The 10,207-nt window shown below is 33.1% G+C and overlaps 1 pseudogene; it reads right to left on the bottom strand.

The window, feature by feature from the left end:
- Nucleotides 1-607: 607 nt before the first annotated feature.
- LOC122332479 lies at nucleotides 608-9,127 on the bottom strand (annotated as a pseudogene).
- Between the last annotated feature and the right edge of the window lie 1,080 nt (nucleotides 9,128-10,207).

Genomic DNA, 10,207 nt, shown 5'->3' on the forward strand with positions numbered 1-10,207 from the left:
AACAAACTAAATAATTCCAAAGAAATGCAGCTATAGACAACAAAGTACAAAATGCTGTACTGGGGTGGTAACCTTTCCAAATGTATTCATATTTAACATTACATGGTAACACTTTATTTTGATGGTCCCTTCTGAGCATTCTGTTGACAATTAGTGAAGTTGCACCTACATATTGACTATTGAGAAATAATTAATTAATAGACTGTCTGATTAATATCTGCTGTGTATTTTATTTGATATGTAAAATAAAATGTCACACTTAAGTATTAAGAACTATAATAGTATATTTACATATATTAATTTTCTAAAATATGAAAATCATCTACCATCTACCGTCTTCTGGGAATATTATATTTGAATCACACTAATAGATCACTCATTGTATCTTGAGTTGCTGAAGGAAATCAATGGTCCTGGACTTTGCTTTCAGATGTATCAATAGAATCTTCACGCTAAATTAAATATTAACTTTTCTCCTGCACTCTTTCCTTTGAAAGGATTGCATGCATTTTGTTAATCTTAGATTGTTTATTAAGTGTGCATATTAATAAACACATAAATGCTAAAATTCTTTTATTTTTAATACAATAAAAACAGAAAACATTAATATGTTACAGAGTATGAATTTTATTAAATAAAATATCTTTGCTTGTCCTAGACATATATATATAAATCATAACTTACCAAATAGTAAGACCAAAATATAATAGAAAAAAAAATGTTTTGGATTTTGGTAAATGAAAGGCATTTTAAAAATGGCACAGAAAAAGAATTTGCATTGATTTGATCATAATGCATTAGAAGACTTTACAGGAAACAAACAACAATCTGGTGGACTAGAGCTTCATATTATTAGTTGAAACTATCTCTATGTAATATGATAAAGGAAGAACATGCATAAATGCAGTGATAAATTAGATACTGTAGCAGCTAAAAAAGACCTGACATAACTACAAGGAAAAAAAACAAGGAAATGAGTTTTGGTCTTTGGTTTAAAATGAAAGTCAAAAATATTTTTATTCTACTGTCATTAAGTCATAAACAGTAGGCAGCTCTAAGGACATTTTTGTTGAGGATATCATAAGGAAGTATATGGAGTGTTTCAAAAGGAACTTTTGTAACCTGTTACAATCAAATGAATTACATTTAGCTTGTTGTTACTGACAAGGTAACATTTATGTCCACAGAGTACAGCTCTAAAATCTTTAACAGAGTAAGTTGATACTGATGTGATCTTTAGCCAAAGAAACCATGGAAGAAGACACAAACGGTGAGGAGGATAATAGCGTTAGCGTTGACCACGTTTCTCCACAGAGGTTTCTCAGTGGTGTCTGTGAGTTTCATATTCAACTCTGCCTCCTGTTCTTTAGTCAGTTTAGGGGCATCGCCTTGATCAAAACCACAGAACCAGTTGTAGGCCTTCTTCCAACAGCTTGGATCCTTGCGCACCTCTACGGGGTCGAGAGACAAAAGAAATTGTGTGTGATGTATATTACATAAAAATAATGAGTACTATCTTATAGTGCATATTTGGTGGATCAGGCATATGTACCTTCTGTCTCCACACAATCTGAATCCTGATCGTCAGTCCAGTCATCTGCTTCCAGATCAATTCTTTCCTTAGTGCTGTTCCTCAAACTCCAGCAGAGTCTGTACAGCTGTGAAACAACAAAGGACCACAGAATATTTTTTTATTTTTAAATAATGAATGTTCTAGATTTTAAATAATATTCCTCAGTGTCCATCATCCTTCAAAAACAACTAATATCTATACATATATATATATATATATATATATATATATATATATATATATATATATATATATATATATATATATATATATACATTTATAATTTGACAGTAATTTTATATTTATAAATCATGGTTTCAGCATTAATAATTTTATATTGTGAAAATAACTATTTACTTTTATAATTTATAAAATATTTAAAAAATAATTTTCTGAACTTCATAGTTTACTTGTAGGAAGAGCTTACATGTTTGTCGTCAATGGGTTTAGTCATGAGGGAGATGGTAAGTATCAGTATACAGGACAGGCCAAAGAGGATGAGGGCGAAATAGAGGTAGTGCACACCACAGATGATCAGAGGACAGGTACTGGGACTCACGCAGCTGCCCGTGCCAGAGGCAAACTCAGTTATCATACGTGCCAGACCCACCAAAAGACCAATGCATAATCCATAGAAAGCACCCTGTTAGGAAACATCATTTGTTCATCAAAAGATAGAAAACTAGTTGAGTAATTCTGAAGATTTGATGCTGACTTGACAAAAACAGACTGGACCATTTTAAATGGGATATTGTTTTTTAAAGACAAGCCGGTTTAATGCCTACAGTTAAAACTGGTAGGGAGTACAAAGAGCTACTTAATAACATAAACCCTGCCCCCTATGTTGTGTGGCTTTTCCACTGGAGCACATGCACAACTTTTGCCCATAAAGGGGCCTGACATGTCTAGACTCAGCCACTAATGAGGCATCTATGCATACATATCTATTGATTTCACTAATTGCTAGCATGTTTTAGAATAGTGTTAACATGTTTTAGGATGATGCTAGCATGTCTTTAGCATGTTTTAACACACTCAGCATGTTTTAAAGTATTACTAGCATATTTCTAGCATGTTTTAACACATTGTGAAACAACATAATTATCATCAGCAAAATGTTGATTGTGTGTGCAAAAACTGCATGTTAATGAAGATTTACTCACTGGTTCATTGACTCGCTTGCAGAAAATGGCGAGGGTAAAAACAGCAGCAATAGGTGGAGCCAGATAACTGGTGATGGATTGAATGTAGTCGAAAAGCTGTCCGCTCTGAGCCGACTGAACGATGGGGATCCATGCGATACTCACACCAATTAGAAATAGCATGAACACTCTGCACACACCAACACAAGACTCTCAGTGTCTATTCACCTCAGTTTCTGCTCATAAGATCAGAAAATCAATACCCAACAAAAACAAACAGACAGAAACACAAACACACCTCCCTGCAATCAAGGAGTTCCTTTTCCTTGGCTTCTAAAGGATCTAGTGTAAATGTCCATAGTGAAGAGTGTGTTGGCACTGGTTAAAGATGGAAGTGAGTGAACCTACTGAGAGGCCAGCATGACGGACAACATCAACCTCTGGAGACCTTCTCATAAACACACACACAGCAGTTTAGAGCCATAATACCAAGCAGATCAGCCTATTAGAAATATAAACAAAAAATATATAACTCTTTACCATTTGGTATCAGATCCACCATCACTAGTTTCGATAAGCAACATTACTGCAGCTCACGCCGGTGCCACAGTAGTAGTCATACTCTTTTGGATCCACACATGCAACTTCATCTGACAGTAAAACAGACACATACATAAGCCTTGTGCATTAGCCAAATATAGTAGATGAAACCAATCAGTACCAGGAGTACTGCTGAACATTACTTTTGTATTTCCAGAATTTTTTATCACGTTTTTGAAATAGTATTATTTGTCTCTGTAATTGTTATGGAGTTGAAAATTTCAGATTTACCCTCCTTGAAATGTTATATGAAATTTTGTATTTGTATACTCAATTAAAAAAAAAGATTAAGTCAGATACTCTACCAAATAGGCAGTGATTGTTAAAATAAATTGCTAGTATATTTTAAAAAAAGTGTACCAGACTTTATGCTGATGAGCAAAACTCGATCAAAACTTACAATTTTTCATTTGTTGACATACAAAAAGTTGATCAGTTATATCACCCCTTCAAACCCAGTTTGGTGCCAGTGTTTCACCTGATAAAGTACTCTACTGATCATGCTAGGAAAACCATGAGGAACATGGGCAAAAGTTTGAGGTAACCACACAGGATGCAGCCCGCTTTCACATGAGACAGGTTCTTGGCAGACAGACAGCTGCACAATCACCCCAAACAAGATGAAGCTGTGAAATTTTAGTGCTCACAGCTGACTGATCTACTTATTTGAAAGAAATTTGCTTACCAAGCATGAATTAATTTATTCAAAATACAGCAAAAACTAATTTTTACAATTGAAAAAAAATCTAAAATAAAATAAATATCACTCTGACTTCAAGTCAAGATATAAAGTGCAGTTTGTGATCCTAAAGTGGACAAAGAAGAGATTTGTTGATGTGTATGTGTGTGACTGTCTGTTCCTTACCACATATATTTTATCAAACAGTATGTTTTAATGTCCAAAATATAATTATAAACTAACTGGATTTAGTAGTCACAAACTACCCAGACAATAGCGAACATTCTCAGAACCTGGTTAACATGATATGAACAAACCTTATTCCAGTAACATCAATAGAATGTTCATTTTAAAGTTATCTGGTCTTCAATAATGATCCTAAAGCATTAGCATAAAATAAAATACACTGCTTATGGGAATTATTCTTAAATGTTTTAGTTGGATGGATCTAACTAACATATTTTAAATGTTAAATGTTACTTGTTTTAAAATAAAACTAAAGAAAATTCAAGAAAACTCTAAACGAAAATTCAAAAGTAACATTACACTGAAGATAAAAAAGCTTGTTGGATTAAAATAACAAAATATGCACATTGGTTGCACATATTAAAGTTATGTTTATTCCACATAATTTATATATGCTAAATGAACATGATTTATAAATGTTCAAGTCACATAATTATTAATTAAACAAATGATCTAGCTTTAACATGTATGAATTATGTTCATTAAACAAACATAAAATATGTAGCTTGAACATATTTGAACATTCCTTTAACAAATATAAATAATGTGATTTTGAACATATACATCATGTTTTACTTAGTATACATAATTTATGTGGAGTAAACATAACTTTAATATGTTAATCCAACAAGTTTTTTTTTTTTTTTTTTTTTTTTTTTCAGTGTTCAACATTAATTGAATGGCACAAGACTAAATTATGTTTAGATGAGAAACATAAATGAATCATGTTGGAAATACTACATGCATTTTTGAAAATTCAACAATCCCCCATTACCATCTTTTTCCGTGTTGTACAACCAAGAACTTTTCTTTATTAAACATTCAGAAAACACTATGCTATAAAGTTTTTAAAACATTTTTGCTAGTTTGCTAGAAAGTGTTACTGCACAATTATTAAAACCCATTCACACTAAGAATTATAACTATAACTATAACTATAATTCCCAAACCAATGCACATTAACCTTTTTGTTTACTAGTTTTGTTGTTAATTTTTTTGTTAATTGGCATTAAAAAATATTCATAAAATGATTACAGTGATATTATTCCTCTGTTTTGTTATTGTTATAGTTGTGGTATAGACTTTGCTGTTTACAATTAATATGAATCTTTTTTTTTTTTACTTTATGGTTATATTTATCATCGTTGGTGTGAACAACAATTCTTCAGTCAGTAGCCTTGAAAAACAGATCAGTACCTGGTCAGTACACCAGTACCAGGCAGCTTGAATAGTAAGACCAAAGATCAGTCCTGGCCAGGAAGATCACCAGTAAGGGGTCTCTGAAGATGTGGAAGGAGTCTGCGCGAGGAGTGTAGCACTTTTCACTGATGTTCACACCCACCACTGATGGGATCGCAGTCATGTATCGCTCTTTGAAGTTCTCATAGCCTCCAACCTCATTAAACGCTGCAAGAAATTACGTTGAAGTTAGTAATCACTGAGCAGAGCATTTATATTGCAAAAAAGAGAGGAGACGTACCAAAGCCCATAAGAATGAAAGATCCAACAACCATGATGATGGTCTGCAGGGTGTCGGTGTAGATGACTGCAGCTAGACCACCTGTTGAAAAAAGATTTATCAATGAAAACCAGCTGATTTAAGCATCAAGAAAAAATATGTTTGCAGAATTGTACTGCATTTATGTTGGTTTATTTAATTAATTATTGTAATATTGTCAAGAAAGTTTTCATAAAGAACAATTGCATTTGGGGTCACCATCAAGTAAACAAAAAGATATTTTCTTTGAAACCCAACATGATGTTAGTGTATGCATCTTAATCCTTTTTTTCAAACTAAAAAAGTATTTATAAGGGATTAGAAATGACAAAACCTGATTGCATATTAAAATCTAGTGTGATATTGGATTTTACATTTAAAGGCAGGGTAAGCCATTTAAGTCGAGCCGAATACCAAAATAAACTTGTAGCCAATCAAAGAGCATGACAAAAGTGACAGAAACATAAAAAAAAAAATGTCTGTGGAGGCAGGACTTGTGTAAATATCTTATGAGCTTTCTAGTGCTAAAGAGAACGCAATGACCAAAAAGGCCTGCAACACCAAGGTTGATTTGGTTCTTCTCGATAGGTGAGTAACACCATGTACCAGACACTGTGACAGCTAAAGTCTGCTTAGTGTCTATACTGGACGTGATAAAGCAAACGTTGAAAATCATTTGAAATCATTGATTTTGGATTGGCTGACAGATGTACAGTGGTGTGAAAAATTCCTCCACAGTGCTGTAACAGACTCATTGCAAGTTATTGCAAATGATTGATTGCAGTTGTTGCTGCTAAGGGTGCCCAACCAGTTATTAGGTTTAGGGGGCAAGTACGTTTTCACACAGGCCATGTGGGTTTGGATTTTGCTTTTCTTTCATAATAAAAATCTTCATTTAAAAACTGTATGTTGTGTTTACTTGTATTATCTTTGATGAATAAAAAAATCATAAAAGGGTCAACACTTTTCACACCATTGTATTATTTAAATTTGACCCTAGACCTTACCTTTTACCTTACTTTTTACTATTACCTAAGTGTTACTTTTTTATTTTATGCTCTCTCAAAATTATTTTTATTTCATAAATTGGGCTCTTTGGGCATCAAAAGCCTTAACTGAAGTTTATTATTCACAGAAGCATGCACTCTCAGCCACAGCTCATGTAAACATTTACAGCTGGTAGGAGGATTTCTGATTTCTTACAGTTTATTGTTGGGTTGGTTGTTCCTGAGATAAATCTATTACACAACACAGCATGGGGATGACAAAAGTTTAAAGTGGCAGTGCATTAAAGTTTACCTTGCACAGGCTTATCATCTGTTGTCAGTACGGGCAATTACCCATAACACATACACATCATGCTACAATAAGCAGGCCACTGCATGGTCCTACAACCTTGGACTTCAGTCTTTGTTGTAGTATAAACTTCGGAGTCCATATAAAAATCAAATTTCAATCCCTGAACTGATTTAATATGTATTGCTATTTTATATATATATATATGACCTCATGTATATAAAGAAAATATTCTGATGTAGAATGTAAGAGTGCAAAGTGTGCAGTATTTCAGTCAACAGACCTGTTACTGTATAAAGAGCTGTAATGAGCAGCAGAATAATTACAGCAAGGTAAATGTTTAGTCCCAGTGCCTGGTTGATGAAAATGGCTCCTGCAAACATGTCCGCCTAAGAGATGGGGGAAAAAACAGAAAAAATGGAAGCGTGCAGCAAATGTTTAAACTGTCTGTTTCAAAACAAGGTTCTTATCTCTAAAAATCTAAACCCACTTTAGTCTAACTGCATATGGCTGTAATTTCCTCATACACATCACAGTCATTTCAATTCGACTATCAGACTATAAACAGTGTTTAGTAAAGATCTGATGTAACAATCTGTATTTTTTAATACAGATTGTCCATGTAGTCTGTATTCATAATAATTGTAAATGATTTAACAAAATGCTGTTTAATCACTTTCGATTGGAGTGTAGCATGCTATACTACAGATGATGTGTCAGAGTATACCAAGTAACGTATGTCAGCTGCCTCTCAAAGTACCACACAATTATAATTTCATACCAGTACTTTTCTGCAAGGTTTGACGAAGATTTTGGACTCACAGAGATTTTGGTGAAAACATAGAGAAACAGGGAGAGCACGGAGAGGTAGATACGGATACGCTGCCCACCAAAGCGTTTCTTCAGGTACTCTGGCATAGTCACGACCTGCAGTTAAAAGAATAAATGGCCGTAAAAATGATAACGCAAAGAAGAAGTGGTCAACACATTCATGTTGTAAGTCAGCAATATTTGAGTCAAGTCACCTTTATTTACATAGGGCTTTATACAATACAGATTGTGTCAAAGCGCCTTTACAGCGTTAAAAATAAATGTGAAAGGTTTGTTCTGCAATGCCAGTTTGAGAGGACAAATGTAAGCATACCCCAGCCTTTATGTAGATAGGCACGAAGAGCCATCCCAGAATAATCACAACAACAAGAGCCTGAGAAAGTAAATGAAAATGAGACAATGGTTTGATGTTTTATAGACCTATTCTCAACAGTATTGTCACTGGTAACTAAAACTGAAACTATTAAAATAATTTTTTGTTAACTGAAGTGAAACTATGAAATAAAACATAAATATATGAAATATATGAAGAAGCATGCTTAATTGACAAAAACTAAAATAAAAAGATAAATAGAAATATTTAAAAATAATAATGTGTAATAATATAAAAAATAATATATAAATAATACAAAAATATCACTGATTACACTAATAAATTTGTTCTTTGATATTTAATTAATATCTTACCTTACTACTGCAGAACCTGATTTTGTTGAGTTTGATATGTACCTAGGTCAACATCTTTGTTGACCCTGTAATAACATTGTGAATAGCCAATCTTATTTGAAGAACCAGTTTATAGTTTTATTAAATTTAGGCTTACAATCAGTGTTTGGTACTTGTACAGCAATATCATTTGTCTATCATTAAATGCCATACAATATTAGGCATTACTCACTGTGTAAAGGTAAGGTTTGGGTGTAGAGATATTGTCAAAACTAAAATTATGGATTAAAATGTTGTTCAAAATGTCTACAAAATATGTTGACCTAAGAACACATTAAACTCAGCAAAATCAGGATGTGCCCTTACTACTACTACTAATATATTAGATAGTAATAAACTATAGGCTAAAGCATTAAATCATGCCACATATTAAAAGTATTAAATATCATCAATGTAATGCTTTTTAAACATACATTCCACTCAAATCCTCCGATTGCAATGCCAGCAGCTGCTCCAGTTCCTGCTATTCCCACAAAATGCCCACTTCCTATGTTACTTGCAAAGAGAGAGGCTCCAATCTAGAAAAAGGAACAAATCTACATGACCTACAATGTTTCTGATGTCAAAAAAAGGTTACAAAAGTGTGTAACTTTAGCATAGGGCTGCGGAAACTTTATTGCTTCAGAAGAAATTAACTCTACTGTCTACTGTTTGACTATATCTGGTAATGCAATCACCATAATGATAAGCTACAAAAACTGCTGCTTCTGCAAAGCCTCAGGTGTAATTCAAACAATAATGATTGCAACAATCACCTTTTAATAACAAATAAAAACCTTACACATTTTGGTGTAAGGTGATAACTTTAATATGGAACAAAGAATGACAGTTCCATAAAAACTGCATGAGCAAAGCATATCAGTAGTTTCAGCTGTAATGAATTGTGGGTCGCATCTGGCATCAGTGCATTATGGCCCCATAAAAGATTTTCATTCACCCTATCATGATATCAAGATTCTGAAATGGAGGGGCAGTTAGGGTCATTATCATGCCATATTTGTGATAATGTGAAATCACTCTTTGTGCTATTGATAGATACATAATCAGCTCTTACTTTTATGGCCATTTCAGTCTTGCGTAGCACATTACGACAGAAATTCGCCACATTTAGCACAGTGATTGATCACTATTGATGTAGTATATGATTGAGCAATGTAATTTTGTCAATGTCTTTCACATTCTGAGTACAAAACAAGAAGCTTTTAAGATTTAAAGCACAGTTAACCTCCATTTGGGTCAGTTTACTTACGCCACCACACCATACTTCTGCCAGCCAGGAAAAAACCTCCTACAGTGGCTCGATTGGTCCTTACCATTGCCTTTGGACAGAAAGAGCCATTATATATATATATATATATATATATATATATATATATATATATATATATATATATATACAGTTGTAGTCACTTTAAATATTATACAAAAACTTTAGATAAGGCATCATACCTGATCAGATACATTTCATTAAAAAAATCACATTTGTGAACTCGAAAGGTTGATGGATTGATGGTCATTGACTATGTAGTTCAAATAAATATGTTTGAATTTTTCAGGAGGTTTAAAATGATATAGATTTCAGATGTCTAAATAAAGATTTTAAATTATCGAATTAT

The sequence above is a fragment of the Puntigrus tetrazona genome, unplaced genomic scaffold (genome assembly GCF_018831695.1).
Source record: "Puntigrus tetrazona isolate hp1 unplaced genomic scaffold, ASM1883169v1 S000000094, whole genome shotgun sequence".
In the NCBI taxonomy this organism is placed as follows: Eukaryota; Metazoa; Chordata; class Actinopteri; order Cypriniformes; family Cyprinidae; genus Puntigrus; species Puntigrus tetrazona.